Here is a 17,668-nt window from a genome sequence, read left to right on the forward strand (position 1 = left end):
TGAATATAGGTGGCAAGTCAGGCTGAATGCCTGCTTTCCAGAAGGACTGAACAACAGAGATGATTTTGTCACCTACTTACAGCAAAAAGGCTAAAGCACCGAAGAGGTTAATTTGTGTGAATACTATATAATATGTGATTGGTGCACTAACTATTTAAATATGTTGGTTTGTTTTTGTAACATTATTCAGTCTGAAGAAGTCACAGTTGATGACGAAAGCGCTCATTGTTTAATGTGTTATCGATTAAACGTCTATTTGGGAGTCCCATTACGTTCTTTTTATTTTATTGTAACGTAATGTATGTTTGTTTATGCAATGTATGTCAATGCAGGTTCATCACAATATTGCAGGGTTTAAATTATATTCATGTACTTCATTGGAAGTTTTTGTTTATTCCTAAGTCTGTGTACTAGAGCTGGTATAATTTTTTTGTGTTGAGATTTTCTACTCCAGGCAATGTAAATAAATAAATAATGCACAGACTGTAAAGAGCCTTTGAATTCTAAGCGTGAAAATGAAGCAATGGGTGATAAGAAAATAAAAAGGAGAGAGTGGCGGGCGGGAGAACATGCTACCACTAGTTATCAGTGGTGACTTATATATCCTACAAAACTCAGGGGATAAAAATACTTCAAAGGTGGTGACATCTTGATTTTGGTTGTTAAAACAAGTGGTCAGACTTTTAACAAGGAACACAGTGTGATGTTTTGGGGGTCTGAAACTTTGACACTAAACCACTTTTACATTTTAGGGTACTATAGCAGGATACACCCATTATTTTTCATGGAGAAATGAATGACTTGAATGTTACACCACTTTTCAGTTTGAAGCAAGGAATTGAGAATATTCTGTAAATATGTTCTGACTTTGGAGCAAATGTTAGTTTTAATGAAATCTTCCTGTCACCAAAACTGAATGACTCCCAATTTAGGAAGGCCAGATATTCTATCAAGTGGCTCAGAGCACTTGGCTTACAGAGGGACATACCAAGAAGATACAAATTGTGAGTATGCCATGTTCACACTTGTTCAGCTGTGCCTGTGGTACAAAGGAGGATCATATTTACCAGGTAAAGTGTTACTGGTTATCAAGAATTTTTAGAGGAGAAGTATGCAAATCCCCAATGAGTTAGATCATAGGCATCGGCAGGTACATGTAGATGTGTGGCTGTTTAAATGATTGAATGAATGACAGTGAGAGTAAACTTGTCAACTTTGGAAAAGGTTTGGGGAGGAGCTTTTCACTACTGCTCTGTGGTTCACTACATGCTGAGTGATATACTGGTTTTGTCCTGAAGCAGTTTTGGAAAGGCTGGGCTGTGGAAGTAACATGCTACTGTTTGTGTTACAGCCTGAAACTTAGTAAGGTTAACACACTAGGCACAGACACATCTATTTATTTATTTATTTATTTATTTGCAGTTGGTTTACCAGGATAGTCCATTGGGCCAAAAGAACCCGTTTTCAATGGAGTCCTGGGGAGAAAAGCTCCAATACAGACAAAATTAGGTGCATACAAAAATTACAATAATGATTGTACAGAGTAGAAGATAAAACATTTAAGCTCAAAATTCAAGAAGCATTCAAATCAGTACAGTATGATGAGGATTAATGAGAGGTGAATAAACTGAAACAGTAATGTGATATACATTCAGAGAAGTTATTCAGAAGGAAACATAAAATAACATTACAGAGTAGATATTCTGAGGGAACATAAGCTTTGTTAGGTAGAGATGAGTATCATAAGTGTAAAGGATGATGAGATATCATAAATTTATGAGGGGAGGGAGCAAGAACAATCCCATTGGGACCTCAGGTATGTATGGAGAGATTTTTTGAACGTGTACTGGTTTGAGGTGGTACGAATGGATGGTGGGAGCGAGTTCCAGAGGCAGGCAAGGTTAAAGGATAGTAAGTGTTTACCTGGGGGATGAGATGGTTTATAGACTTCTAATAGGTTTTGATTGTTAGACCTTAAGACTCTATTTGGTAGGTGCACTGTGGTTAAAATCTAACACTGATTTTAGTATTTTATAAGCAGAAAAACAAAGATGTGAGTAGTATTCATCTCCCAAATGATAAATGAGGTCATTGGTTAACATTATGTGCACATCTTATCATACACTTGATTTCTCAGAGTCAATGGAGAAAGTGTCAAACGTGGGACAGAGATTTCCAGTAGCTGACATCTCAGCTGCATTAACAATATTGTATTCCATTTGTCTGCTGGCTGTTTGCTTGTTTATTTGTTTTTTTTTTTCATTTTGTTTTGTACCATTTCTTCACAGTATTGATAAAATTAAACAGTTCAGTGATGCAAAGGGTTTGTCCTGATCCCCTTCAATAAAACACCGCACACCATAGTGGCATTTGACAACCTTCTATTAAACTTCCATAACATAACATAACTGTATTGCATCATTTCAATTTATTAATCACAACTTGAACATCCTTGTAACCATTCATCAGGGCAGCTTACTCCGCTCACCCTGCCCAAATAAGCAACGTCCTCACCACCACTCATTTATTCTTATTAATCAAAGCAGTATCCTACAGCTCAGTTTCATCCCCCAACTCCTTGCATCAACACCCAACACCAGAGGGGGTACAGAAGAATGACAAACCTGCCCCTGATCTCCGCATAAGCACCCAACCACAATGGCAAACCAATCCAAAATGTCTCAAAAAAAGAGGGACAGAGGGCGGGTAGCAAGATCATGCCTAAATTTGATCCCTTTCCCAGCTACATACACATAAAAACCTCTAAGCCCAACCCTACACCTACCTCACTTCCTCTAGACTTTCCCTTATTAAATTAACACTTCCTTTCCCAAGCTCAGCTTAACCCTTCCCTTTCATCGTAGTCTTAACATCTTTACCCCACCCCCATCTCCTTTCTGCTAGCCTTACTCCCCCCCCCTTCTCTCTGCATAACTCCTAAACACTGAAGATGTCCCTGGACAAATTGGTTTGTTCTCAAAACTCACATGTTCTGATCTCCTTCAGTAAAACTCCACACACCAAAGTGGCATTTGATGACCATTTATTAAACTTCCATAACAACTTTATTGCATCATTTCAATTTATTAATCACAACTTGAACATCCTTGTAATTATTCATCAGGGCAGCTTACTCCACTCACCCTGCCCAAATAAGCAGAGTCCTCACCACAGCTCACTTATTCTTACTAATCAAAGCATCATCCTACTGCTCACTTTTATCCCCCAAACTCCTTGCATCAACATCAAACACCAGAGAGGGAAAAGAAGAGGGACAATCCTGCCTCTCTTCTCCACCCACCAGCCTGACCCAGGCTGTCCTCCCTCACCTACTGCTGGACTTTCACTAAACCCTCCCAAAATAAACCTACGTGTACCTTAAACAGATCTAAACCAAATTCACTGAGGTACACTCCATCCTCTCTGAACCAAACTTGGTCCCTGTCATCAAAATCCCTGTGTTCTATCATCTGAATAACCAAGGCAATCAGTTGCCTTGCCAGCCTACAATTAACAAATCACTGAGCCTGTTCTAAAGTCATAAAACTAGCAGCATTCCTCCAAAATAAATGAGGCACTATTCTGGACCACACAATGCACATACCCAGATATAACCTCTTCAAAGTAACCAAATCCTCTTTTATTTGATATACCAACTGCCACTTTGGAATTATTCCCAAATCATTACTTGCCAGATGTACCACCAATACTCGAGGAAGCCCCATCTCTGACTATATAAATATAAACTCATCCATGAGCTGATTCCACCTGAGGCCTCTAATACCTTGCCATATGACTCTCCACCCAAATCGATGCAAACCCAGTTCATTGCCATTGGTCCTAACTGTAGCCGTTTTTACCACCTAATTAATATACAAATGACCTAGGATGACAATCTGCTTTCCTAAAAAAAAAGAAAATACAAAAAAAACATAATAATAAACCATCCACTCTAGCCAAATATCTAATATAAGACAAAAAGGCATTTGAAGACCAACAACCCACCCTCTTAATGACCTCAACCAATCTGCCTTCCCTCGCTAAATCCAAAGCCCTACCTACGCAAAAGGAATGAGTGAAAAACCTCTTTCTCAGAAAACCCATACAATGAAAAGTCCTCTTCATCACATATATCACTTGATTACCCATTATCACCTTATCTCCTCTCAAATGAAAAAAGAAGTCTTCAGGGCTCCCTGCATGGGTCCCCATTAAACTCTTAGCCCAGCCCACTGGACGCATCCAATCGTTCTTATCTTTCCTGCGTGCCCTTCTTTAACTGATCCATTTTAGATCTATGCAATCAAATGTGCACTCCCACAGAAAATACTGTGACATCCCCCCAAACTAGTGACCCTAACAACTCTGACACCCTAAATGCTCCATAATACATCCATAAGCACAAGGTCACCCACAAAGCATAATCCCCTAAACCACCAACCACCAAAGCTAAACCCCATAATAAAACTTTCAAAACATGTCTTGTCAATGGCCATCACTTGTCCATATTCACACCAACCACTCTAACCCATCCTTTCAACATATGACCAGCTGCCCAGGACTTAGTGAAATCATGCAACCCTGCCACCCATGTAAATATACTAATCATGGCCAGGTCCACCTTGATCAACTGCACTGCCTTCCTGTGCACCCAACCGCTGGCCATTGTATTAATAGTTTTTCCCACCAAACTCCTTCCTCCTCAGCCAGCTGGAAAATAAATTTATCAAAAATCAAATAATGATCTACCATACACCCTCCTGGTAGAAGCTGCCCAAGACTGCTGCACCAGCCGTCTGTTTACTTCAGCCAAATTTATTATAAATCACTTGGCACTGCCTTCAGCTCACCGACTGCCCTTGGAGCTAACTGATGAATCCTGGAAAACTGAAAATGAGACAAACTGTCAGCGATCCCATTCCTAGCACCTGCTACATGCACACCTGTAAAAGAAAATTTAATCAGCAAGCCCTGCAAAATGAAGTTTTGAAATACTAACAATAACAAGTCAGAGTTCACTGCCTTCACCTGTAAAACTTACACCACTGCATTATTCGCCAAATGAAAAATAACCCTCTTTCCCTTAAACCACTCTTGCCAAACCACCGATGCAGCCCAAACTGGTATTAAATCCAAAAAGGTGACATCTTTCTTCCAGTCCTCCTTCTGATCTGCTGGCCAACGAGCCATAAACCATTCAACCCCAAAAAACAGTTCCATTCCAAAAGCCTCTGCTGCATCTTTAAGCAATTACAATTCCCCTTGACCAACCCAATATGTCTGCCAAAAGGAGACACCATTAAACTGTTCCAAGAAAGACAACCAAGAGCTAAATCCTCCAGCACCAACTTACCAATTCTTACTCAGTGATATTTGCTTTCCCCCCTTTTAATGCCATGGACCTACAGAAAATACAACTTGCATGAATTGCCTGACATGCAAAATTTAGAAGTCCTAAAAGCTCCATGACATCCTTAAGCCGCACCTTCTCTTTGAGCTTCACCCATCCACTCTTTTCCTTCAAATATGTTATCTTCTCACTTGGTAGACAGAACAATCCATGTTAAAAATCCACTAGCAAACCCAGGAAATCCAGTGCATTAGCTGGGCCTTCCAGCTTCTGCCTAGCCAAAGGGATCCACAGCTCTTCTCACATCCCCAAAAACTCTTGCATACCTTCCAACACTCCCCTAAACCCCTCACCTACTATTAGGAAATCATCTAGGTAATGTACTGCTCTCTGAGTGTTTACCCACTGCAGCTAAATAAAATGGAGTGCCATGCTAAGCTTCTCAAAAGTAATGCAGGCTACCGAGGATCCCATTGGCATAGCCTTGTCAAAATAAAACTCGCTACCAACCACCATGCCTGACAACAGCCACTCTTCCTGCCGTACCAGCAGAAGTCGCAATAGGAATTCAATATCTCCCTTCCCCAACCAAGGATCCTTCAACCCCCAAATAACCCACACCTCATCATCATCCAAAGACATATAACTCACCTTAACATCCTCTATGGAAATAAAATCATTAACAGAATTCCCCTCAGGGTAAGACAAATAATGAATCAACTGAAATTCACCAGCTGACTTGTTAGGAACCAGACCCAATTGCGAGAACTTAAAACTGCCAAAGGGGAGGTTATCAAAAGGGCTTGAAAGCCTAGCTGCCTGCCCTTCCTTCTCCACCAAAACTTCCAAAATAGCTTCCTTCCCCATACTGATTGCAGATTCTTATAGACTATTCCATTCCCTCCCACCCTTGATTTAATAGAAAATCCCTAAGAAAATCCATTAATTGCCCCCAGCTGCCAAATCAGGAAATTTCTGGAACATATGCTGCAATGCCTGCACCTTAACAGAAGTTTTTCCTTTGTCCCTGAAAGGACACCCCCCACCCAAAAAATTCCCCCTACTTCGCAAACTTTGAAATCCCTGAAGCAAAGAAGGTAACTCACTGAAATCAGCCAAAAGTGAAGTTTGACTGACTGCATTACCTTCATGCTGGCCACACTGCACCACTGGATGTATTTCTGCACACTTTGACTAAGTGTGGAAGAACCTACATGCCACCCACAAGCGCTGCCCCACATTAAAAGCCCAGCACACCCCCAACTCCTTCCCCTCCTAATTACCCCCTCTGCTAACAGTACCAAAGCTATTCATCATAGTGGCTAGCCATATGTCAGGGTGCCTAACCTCCCTACACAGGGACTGATCAACTGCTTTCTGCTTATGAATCCTCTGATCATACCGTAACCAAGTGTTACCTGCCCATAGCCATTCAGAGTTTTAGATCATGAGAAAATAAGCCAAGAGTGGTAGGGCCAGGGTGCCATCTTTCTCCAACCAAACCATTGTGTAGTACACAAAACCTAACACTGAATTTTCCCAAGTTCTTGGTTGCAACCTACCTACTTTCCAATGCCACAAGGCCACTTAAACCACCAGAAGATCTTAGCTATTTGCAGTTTCCAATTCCAACCAATGCTGAACTCTTCTCACATCATTTAATTCAAAGATATAAACATACTCCCCTTTTCAGATCTTTTCTTTAACTAAGGAAGATATGCGAGGGGTTGGAAAGTCTGCCCCACTACCTTGCGCCAGGGCTTGTGTAGGTAACTAATCACCAAACTGAATCCCAAAATCCAAACTCACCTCATGTATTTGTGACTTCATCCCAACTATGGATGGTGCCAAACTCCCCACAGACAAACGTACACTACCCTACCCAGTGAAAGACCCACCTGGAACCTGCCCCCTCACTCTGCAGATCCTCCATGCCAATTGCAGATTCGCCAGACTCATGATGTGACCCATCTCCACCTATCCCCAAACTATTCCCAAACTGGACTAAGTCTGACATGCCTACATGAACTCCCAATAACATATCATTACCTGCAGCTGCACCATACACCACTCCAATGGCCAGAGCATCCACTGTGACAACGTTTCTGCACTGCTGTGCCTGCTTCCTTCGAGTGACTTGGCTTGCTCTTCACTGCCTGCCTTCTCCTCTTCTGAATAGACTCACCAGTTTCTGCAGTCATGGAAGTTTCACATTTAGGCAAATCTTGGAACAGTTTTTATGCCTGAGAAACGATGTCACCTGTCCCTGTCACAAATTCTGCACATCAGCATCTGCAAAAAGAAAGTCAACAATAAGACTCTAAGAAAAGGGCTTGAGGGAAAAAAAATAAAAATAAAAATAAAATCTTTCTACTCTGCAAGGGTTGGACACTGGAACTAACAACACCAACGTAGCTGCCAGTGTGTATTAGGCAGTACACCGTCCTCCTGTTACCACCTACTAATTTCCAGTGCCTGCACTTCTCTTTCCTTTTTCTTTTCCATTTTGATATGACCCATTCACCCCTCTCTAGTGACTAATCCTGCAGCATGCCAGATCTATAGCACATCACCAGGATGAGGACAACACAGCCATCTGAGCACCAGAGGTCCATCCCTGCATAACTGCAAGTTGTAGATGAACGAGGATGTCATCATACAGCTACCCTACCTGGCATTGCCCCAATATACAGCTTCAGCTGAGCAACACCAACTGTTGAATCTGTTCCCGAAGATCCTCTCTAAGAAATGACTTCTGTTCCCAGCCCAGATGGTCAAAGCAGCCTTGTACCAACTGAACATCCTTTCCCTCAACATCCTTAACAAAGCCTTTTGCCCTGGCTCACCGTCCTTCTTTTATATATTTGTTTTCATTATTATTTCTTTTTTTATTGTTTTTTGTAATTCATTAGTTTTCTTTATTCTTTCTTTTTAGATGAAATAGTAACAGATGTTAAATATTACTCTTATGAACTTAGAAAGTTGAGAAAATAACAGGTTTTGCATTGACATGCATTTCCTGAGGTATATGAAGTCTAACTTAAATGTCTGTCACTATTCAGTGACTTCCAGTCTTAATCTGCTGGACCCATAATGTTATATGCTTGACAGCTGACCATACCTCTAAACCTCATACATTATACATGAAGATTCTGGAGACAGAGACGTAGTGGCCACTATTGAGAGTACAACATCAGTCACAAAAGGGTCTGACAAAGACTCAAATTTGACTAAAGGGGTGGTCACTAATGAAAATTTGTTGGGAACAACAGGAGTGAACGATATAGTTCCCACCACAGACACTGCTGGTCCTTCTATGCAGAGGCAGTTACATTGACAATAGATCATGGTAGTGCTCCTTTTCCCAAGGAACAGGTGCACAACAAACGGACTACCAAGTGGTACAATTACACACAAGGGAAGGGCAAAGGGAAGGGGAAGAACAGGAGAAAATGGTAATTGAAGGGGAAGTTTGTAACTATGAAGTTGACATTTTAAATTTGTTGGACATTTCCCTTCCTAAGGAGGCTGAAAAGGTTTTGAAAAAAAGGTTTTTCATTTATTCCTACATGTGAAATGAACATTAGTAAATTGTTAATTGATTTCAGATTGTATTTAAGAAAGCTGAATTTAAGTTACATTATGCATGACGTATTACAGTATAACAATACAAATATTAAGGAGACACCTACAAGACCTAGTATGTTCAATCCTCCCTTACAGACTATATTGCATGTGTTTCAAAACATATGTGAAGGTGAATTTAGAAAGATTCATTATTTGAATAAAGAGAAAAAATTGCCCATAGAAGAATATCAGGCCTTACATATGTTAAGTAAGAATTCTGGGATAAGAATAATGAAGGCCGATAAGGGTGGTAAAATGGCAATAATGAACACCAAAGATTACAAAAATGCAATAGAACTAATGCTAGAGGAAGTTGATACATACAGAAAGGTAAATTTTGAACAAATAAGTCAAAGTTATAAGAATATAGATGTTATACTCTTTGATATGTTTTGTCAGGGAGAAATAGACAACAATAGTTACAATTTCTAACAGTAGAACAACCAAAAATGGCATCTTTTTTTGGAATTCCAAAGATTCAAAATAATTACGGAATTCCGCCATTTAGGCCTATTATTTCAGCCAAACATTCTAAAACTGAGAATATTTCAATTTGGTTGGATTATATATTAAATCCAGTTGTTCAAAAATCCAAATATTATTTGAGAGATTCCTGGCATTTGTTAGAAATTTTGAGAGAACACATTAGAACTCTAAACCTCAAGATGCACGCACTCGAGGCTCTCCTCAGTATGGAGAAAATCAATGTCTGTGCAGTAACAAAAACCTGGTTCAAGGCTCCAGAGAGCACCCCAGCACTACCAGGTTATAACTCATACCATGCGTTTCAGCCCCAAAACTCGGACCGAAGCACAAAAGGAGGGGGAGTATCTATATTCATCAAAGATACCTACACCTCCAGGTTAGTGGCACTGCACAAAGCATCGGAAACCATCCATGTGCAACTAACAGCGGGAAAAACTGCCTTTCAGTTTGTAGCCTGCTACAGAACACCCTCCCTATTACAGGAACCCCACTTGGCATTCCAGAGAACACTGGAGAATATGAAGGTCTCTCCAAACACTATGTTATTGGGTGACTTCAACTACCCAAACATTGACTGGGAAAACTACTCAAGCCCAAATGCCCTCGCCCAATGGTTCCTTGAATTTATAAACTCTAACATGATGGAACAACTGGTCACCACTCCCACAAGAGGGAACAACATATTGGACCTGGTCATCACCAACATGGGGACTCTATGTTCCACACCAGAGGTAAACCCCTCATTGGTAAGATCAGACCATAAACAAATTTCCCTGGACATCCATATCCCGTCCCCACCCCCAGCCAAGGAAATCACGGTAAAGAATTTCTCAAAAGCCAACTTTGCACTTCTCAAGACTGAGGTGGAATCATTCAAAGCCCCCGGGCCAGAGGATAATACAGCCCAATCCGCAGAATCCTTTACAAATGCATTCTATGAGCACCTGCAGGAATGCATGGATCGTGCTATCCCAAATAAAACCAAGACTCACTCCTCCAAAACAGGAGACCTGTCTGGTAGACCCCGGCCATAAATAAGCTATACAACAGAAGGAGGAAGCTACAACATGACAGAGCAAAATCCCAAAAAGGGAAGGCATCTCTGATCAGTATTAGCAAGAAACTTTGATCCCTCATAAAATCATCAAAGGCCAGTTTCGAAAGAAAAATTGCCCTAGACACTAAAGAAAATCACAAGGCCTTCTTTAATTATGTCAGGAATATGGGTGGAAACTCCCAGATATGCTCTGAATTGTTGCATAATGGTACAAAATACACTGAACCTACAGACATAGCCAACATCCTGGCAGACAGATTCAGCACAAACTTCTTCCCCCCTTCCCCCCCAAAGGAGCAAATGCCTATCCCAACTGAATGTAACATCCCTGACATCACAGATGCACAGGTGAAAGCTGCCCTCTCCAAAGCAAAAAACACAGCATCTATGGGACCGGACGGTGTCCCAGGCTGTGTCTTACATGAGCTCCAAGAAGAACTTAACCCTCACATTAAGTCACTGTTCAAACTTAGCCTTACTACAGGATATATACCCAAAGAATGGCGTACAGCTACAGTGGTCCCACTCCACAAAGGTGGTGCCACAACGAACCCCGGGAACTATCGCCCCATAAGCCTGACTAGTCTGGTCTGTAAAGCTATGGAGTGTATTATCATGGAACTCATAAACAAAGACATTGGGAGCCTCCAGACACTGGACCCTACCCAATTTGGCTTTGTTAAGGGCAGATCTTGCCTCTTAAACCTAGTTGATTTCTTTGAAACAGTTACCAAAGCCATAGATGAGGGCAAGGTAGTCCACACAGCCTACCTGGACCTCACAAAAGCCTTCGACACAATACCCCACTCGGGCATCATAAATAAGCTTACCAGCTTAAATATCAACCCCTATATCACAAGATGGGTTGCAAACTGGCTCAGGGATAGAACCCACATGGTCAGAATCTCAGGTGCCATGTCCGAATCCAAACCAGTTACAAGTGGTGTCCCACAGGGCTCAGTGCTGGGACCTCTCTTATTCGGTATATACTTCTCTGAGGTTCAGGCTAACACGGGGGGATTATGGCTGACAAAGTTCGCAGATGACTGCAAACTGGGGGCCATAATTGAATCTCCAGCTGACACAAACATCCTCCAAAAGGGTCTCACAGAGATGGATGCTTGGTGCCAGAGCCACGGCCTCTAGCTAAATGCTAAAAAGTGCATAGTCATCCCCTTTGGGAAAAACAAGGTGCCCACAAATTACCACATAGGTGGTAATCCATTAAGTACGGAAGAAGTAATTAGAGATTTGGGGACCAACGTACATAGTAATCTCTCCTTTGACAATCACGTTGCCAAAGTGGTTAGAAAGACCTTTTATATAGCCTACCTTATCATGAAAGGGTTCGCATCTAGATCAAGAGAGATCATTGTGCCCCTCTACTCGTCACACATCAGGCCCATAATTGAATACAATGCCCCTTTTGGGATGTACCTTACCCGACACCTGCAGCAACTGGAGAGACCCCAAAAGTACCTCACCATGAGGGTCATGGGCTACAAACAGATGTCCTATGCAGCTCGACTAAAGAAACTCCAGCTCTACTCAGTTGATTACTGCCTTCTCAGAGGTGATCTATGCCTGATGTACAAAGCCATGTCAAACCCAGAATTAATGGACATGCTCCACCTCAAAAAATCCAAGTCCCTTAGAGCTACACGCTCCAGGGACTTAAACCTCAGCACAAAAATAAATAGGACATGCTGGAGGGACAGATTCATTTCCCAGAGGCTCCCCTCACTCTGGAATAGAATCCCAATTCATGTTAGACATAGCCCCTTGCTGACCCTCTTCAAGCGAAATCTGGACGCGTGGATGGGAAATCGCAAATTCACCCCTGGGATCTATTCTGTGTCCTTGCTAGACAGAGGCACAGTAAACTAATCTTAAAGGGTACCTTCTGTGACCTACTTTACAGAAGCACAGTAGGCTAATCCAATAGGGAGGCGGAAGCCAAATGCACTCTGGCTAGGCTTATAAATGCCCTAGGGCAGACAGCCTAGTATCTACCTATGAACCTATGAACCTATGAACCTATGAACCTATAACAGATAAATCTTTTTTCTTTGGTACTTTGGATGTAAAGAACTCATACACTTCCATAGACCAAGACAAGGGTATAGAGTATCTCAGGGAATACCTGAGTGAGAACACAGGGTTCACTGGTGAAAAAATTAATACAATTTATAGCCTAATGGATTTGGTTTTAGGGAACAATTATTTTCTTTTCAAAAATGTGTTGTACAAGCAACTTTCAGGAGTAGCAATGGGGGCAAGAGTAGCTCCCGCTTTTGCCAATTTGGTGATGGCCAATTGGGAGCTGAAATTCCTTAAATCACATCCTTGTTTCAGTAAGGTAGAGATTTATTACAGATACATAGATGTTTTTTTTTTTTTTTATGGACAGGGAATCAACAGGAATTTGAGGACTTAGTTAAAGATCTAAATTCTACCACAACTTTTTTACACTTTAAAATTAGTGGATTTGGTAGAACTATCAATTTTTTGGATTTGAATTTAGGAATAAATTAATAAAGAAAAGAATTCACTAGTAAGAGATACAGAAAACCTTACTTTGCCAACCAGTATTAACATAATGACAGTCTGCATCCCCCACATATGAAAAAGAGAGTCATTAAAGGACAGATGATGACTAAGTAGATTAACTTCCAATAATGATGTTTTTCAAAAAGAAGTTTCAACTTTAAGACTACTTTTTCTAAATAGAGGGTATGATTCAGACTGGGTAAGAAAAATAGAAAGTGACGTTAAGGTATTAAGAAGTGGTGTTGCTCAGCCCATTCTGCATTCTAAGGATGTGATGGTTGGTCCAGCAAGTTATAGTAATTTGGATAACTTGGAAAGAGAAGTAAATGAATGTAGAACTTCATTTCCCATACCAATAGTTAGTGAAATGGGGTACATCAAAAATATAATAGAAAACAACTGGAGAATAATACTTGGTAATAGGGAGTTAGTGAACATATTAGGGATGGTACCAAGATTCACTTACAAAAAAACAACTAACCTCAAGTACATGTTAGAATCTGGCAAAGAGAAAGAAGGTAGTCACAATCGTTTATGCACCAACAAAAAGGGAACTTATAGTTGTAACAATTGCAAACAGTGTAGGTTTATAAGTAATTCATCTTCTGTAATAATAGGATACTCTAAGGAGATTTTTTGGGCCAAAAAGTATTATAATTGTAACAGTGAATATGTAGTTTATGTAGCCACCTGTTCATCATGTAGGAATTACTACATTGGTAAAACCAAGAGAAGTCTCAAACGTAGAATATACGAACATAAATTGGCAATAAAGAAGAAAGACAAGACAAATGCACTAGCTAGGCATGCTATGTCATGTAATGAATTCAAGAAGTTTGAATTTTTTATTCTAGACAAAGTGGAGAAGGCTTCATTTGCTGGTGATTTAAACAATGCGTTAGAATGTAAAGACGCTTTTTGGCAATTGTTGTTGGGTGCTGATAAAGCACCAGGCTTAAATGAAGTCATAAATTTGAAATGTTTTTTATTGTATAGACAGACTACAAACATGTCAATTTTTAAGACTTTAGTGAAGAGCATATATATTTATGAAAATGTACATATGTATATATATATATATATATATATATATATATATATATATATATATATATATATATATATATTTATTTTTGTTTTAAACAAACAAAACTTTAGGATTTGTAATATTATTGTCAGTAATTGGTTATGTCATTTCCTGTATATGGTAATTACTTAATTATAAAAGGAAGGGATGGGCATGTATTTTTGTTTCCGAAGAAGTTCACAGTATTAAAAGTAAATGAAAACGCTAATCCATTCTTGTCCGAATTTGGCTCATTGGATATAAGTTCATAGCTGGGTGTTTCAAGTTCAAAGTAATCCTGCAGCATGCCAGATCTGTAGCACATCACCAGGATGAGGACAACACAGCCATCTGAGCACCAGAGGTCCATCCCTGCATAACTGCGAGTTGTAGATGAACGAGGATGTCATTATACAGCTACCCTACCTGGCATTGCCCCAATATACAGCTTCAGCTGAGCAACACCAACTGTTGAATCTGTTCCCCAAGATCCTCTCTAAGAACTGACTTCTGTTCCCAGCCCAGATGGTCAATGCAGCCTTGTACCAACTGAACATCCTTTCCCTCAACATCCTTAACAAAGCCTTTTCCCCTGGCTCACCATCCTTCTTTTATATATTTGTTTTCATTATTATTTCTTTTTTTATTGTTTTTTGTAATTTATTAGTTTTCTTTATTCTTTATTTTTAGATGAAATAGTAACAGATGTTAAATATTACTCTTATGAACTTAGAAAGTTGAGAAAATAACAGGTTTTGCATTAACATGCATTCCCTGAGGTATATGAAGTCTAACTTAAATGTCTGTCACTATTCAGTGACTTCCAGTCTTAATCTGCTGGAACCATCATGTAATATGCTTGACAGCTGACCATACCTCTAAACCTCATACTTCGAGAAAACTGGACGAAGACAAAATATTGGAATAGCAGGTTTTGCATTTACATGCATAATGGACAGATTTCAACTGTTGCTCGTCTAATCTAGGCATTTTGCAAAAAGCTGTACCCTTACCCCCCTCACTGCTGTTAATGCTGTAATGAACATGTGCGGCAACTGACCTTTACTGCCACCTGGGGAGCATCTGAAAGGCAGGGCATCGCCATCGCTGCTCCACCAACAATGGTTAATGCCACAGATGCTTTAAATGCAAGATAAAAGAAAAAGAAAATCTTAACTTGTGGCAAGTCCAAAAACAAAAAAATTGCAACAGGGCAAAGTAACTTCAATGGCCAGCATGCCAACACACAACTCATGGACTACTACCAAATTAATCCTTTCACAGCAAGGCCAAGAAAAAAAACTGCCATAGTGCAAAGTAACTGCAACGGTAGCATACCAACACAAAACCTGCGAAACACCACTAAATGAATCCCTTAACATCAAACACACACAAAATACCCCAAATAACTCAGAGAACTGAACAGCCAATCCTACAGTTGGAGGAAGTGACTTTAGGAAGTCACTGGACCATTAAACCTGAAAGCTCCCTTTGCCTCCTATACTATATCTAATGCCCAGACTGCTACTACAGTCCCTCTAAAACCTATTCAGCTCCCTTGGATGTTATCTTACAACTAACCCTATGCCAGCATATCTAAGAACACAATAGCAGCAGCAAAATAAGTAAAACAAAACAAAACAAAAAAATGCAAGCACTTAAATTACTTCCCCATACCAACCATTGTTAGTGCAAGGCTTACCTGCTGCAGAAGTACCTACTAGTCATCTCAGATGTTGCCCTAGCAGGATCACACCTAAATCTGACCCCTTTCCCAGCTAGACACACATAAAAACCTCTGAGCCCCACCCTACACCTACGTCACTTCCTCCAGACTTCCCCTTCTTAAATTAACCCTTCATTTACCAAGCTGAACCTAACCCTTCCCTTTCATCCCAGCCTTAACATCCTTACCCCACCCCCATCCTGTTTCTACCAACCCTACTCCCTCCCTTTCTCTCTGCATAACCCCTAAACACTGAAGATGTCCCTGGACAAGTTGCTTTGTTCCCAAACCTTATTTCTCCTGTTGCAATATTTTATACAATTACTCTGTCATGGTGCTGCGGTAGCGTTGTCGCCTCACAGTAAGACGTTGTCCTGTTTGATTCTCAGCTAGAGCGTCTTCTGTGCGGAGACATGCGTGAATGGGTGTACCTTCGTTGAAGGCTGTGCATCAGGGCTGGCAACTCGGCACATAAGAATCTACTGCCAATCATTAGCAGACCAGAGTTCCGCTGTGGCGACCCCTAACCGGGAAAAGCCGAAAAACACAACAACTCTGTACTCACTCTGGTTAATGAGGCAGAAAATGTGTTGCCTTTTGAGTTCTTTTAATTTCCCTCCCTCTTTCTGATGTTTCTAATGATCATTCCAATGTTTACATAGTTAAACACACCCCAAACTCACTTTTATAAAATATGCATTGACACTTTCGTCAGAAGCCATATCACTTTTCATTGTTTAACAAAGCTTGTTTTGTATTCTCAATCATATAATGTGTTTTTGTTCTAACTTCGAACAAGTTCAATTATTCTTAAGCTATTAAGTTGGGCCTTCTTTGCATTTAAATTTTTATTGAGATGATAAAAATGGCAATATTCATTAGTTTAACAAAACCTATACAAAGATGATTATAACTGGGTCTGCTATAAAATAACTTATGTGACTGAGACATGTATGTCAAGAAATTCTTCTCCAGAGCAGAGAGAGAGAGAGAGAGAGAGAGAGAGGAAACTCTAGAGCTGAATTTAGCATCCGTGTATTGAACATGTAATAAGTGAGTTATAAAAGAAAAAAACTTAACATTTTTCACAGTGCATGGAGCTTTATTTGATCCATGTATTAATAGCAGCTACAAAAAAGTGTCAGAATGTGAAGTGGTTTATAGCTTTGAAAATCATTAAACACTTACTGCTTTAGCAGGCAGTGGGCAGAAACAAAGCGTTCCTCTGATGATGAATCAGCATCAAAAACTGGTAGATGCTGTACTGTGCCATACTTTTGATTTTGGTATGACAGTGATGTGTATAACAGCTTGTACAGCTATGAAAATACTTTGGCTCTGTTCTTTGGAAGCCACTGTCATGGTCTACCGTTTGAGTAGAGTTCAACAGTGCTGAAAGATATTTAGCAAAACTTTGTTAAACACCTTTCATACATCAGTAAATTACTTAACAACGATGTCCTTTTCCTAAATTCTGACTGTATTCACATGGGTCCATGCATTACAAGGTTTTGATGCAGTTTCCTTCATTTTCTATCTGAATACAGAAGGGATATCTCATTATTTTACAGCTGCTTTTCAAATGATCCTCAATTTCATACCAAATACATTTTTGCTCTGCCGAGCATAAAACATACTCCTTTACACTTCAAATACACTGTGTTAGGTAAATCAGACAATGCAGAAAATACTGAATACAGCATTACTTTAAATTTCAATTCTTCTCCCACAGCCTAAGTACATCATATATGCTTGTTGGTCTCTCTCCATCAAAATGCATCTCCATCACAGTCAACAAATGTACTT

Source organism: Protopterus annectens, chromosome 1.part0, assembly GCF_019279795.1.
Source record: "Protopterus annectens isolate FY-2018-M chromosome 1.part0, PAN1.0, whole genome shotgun sequence".
Taxonomy (NCBI): domain Eukaryota; kingdom Metazoa; phylum Chordata; order Ceratodontiformes; family Protopteridae; genus Protopterus; species Protopterus annectens.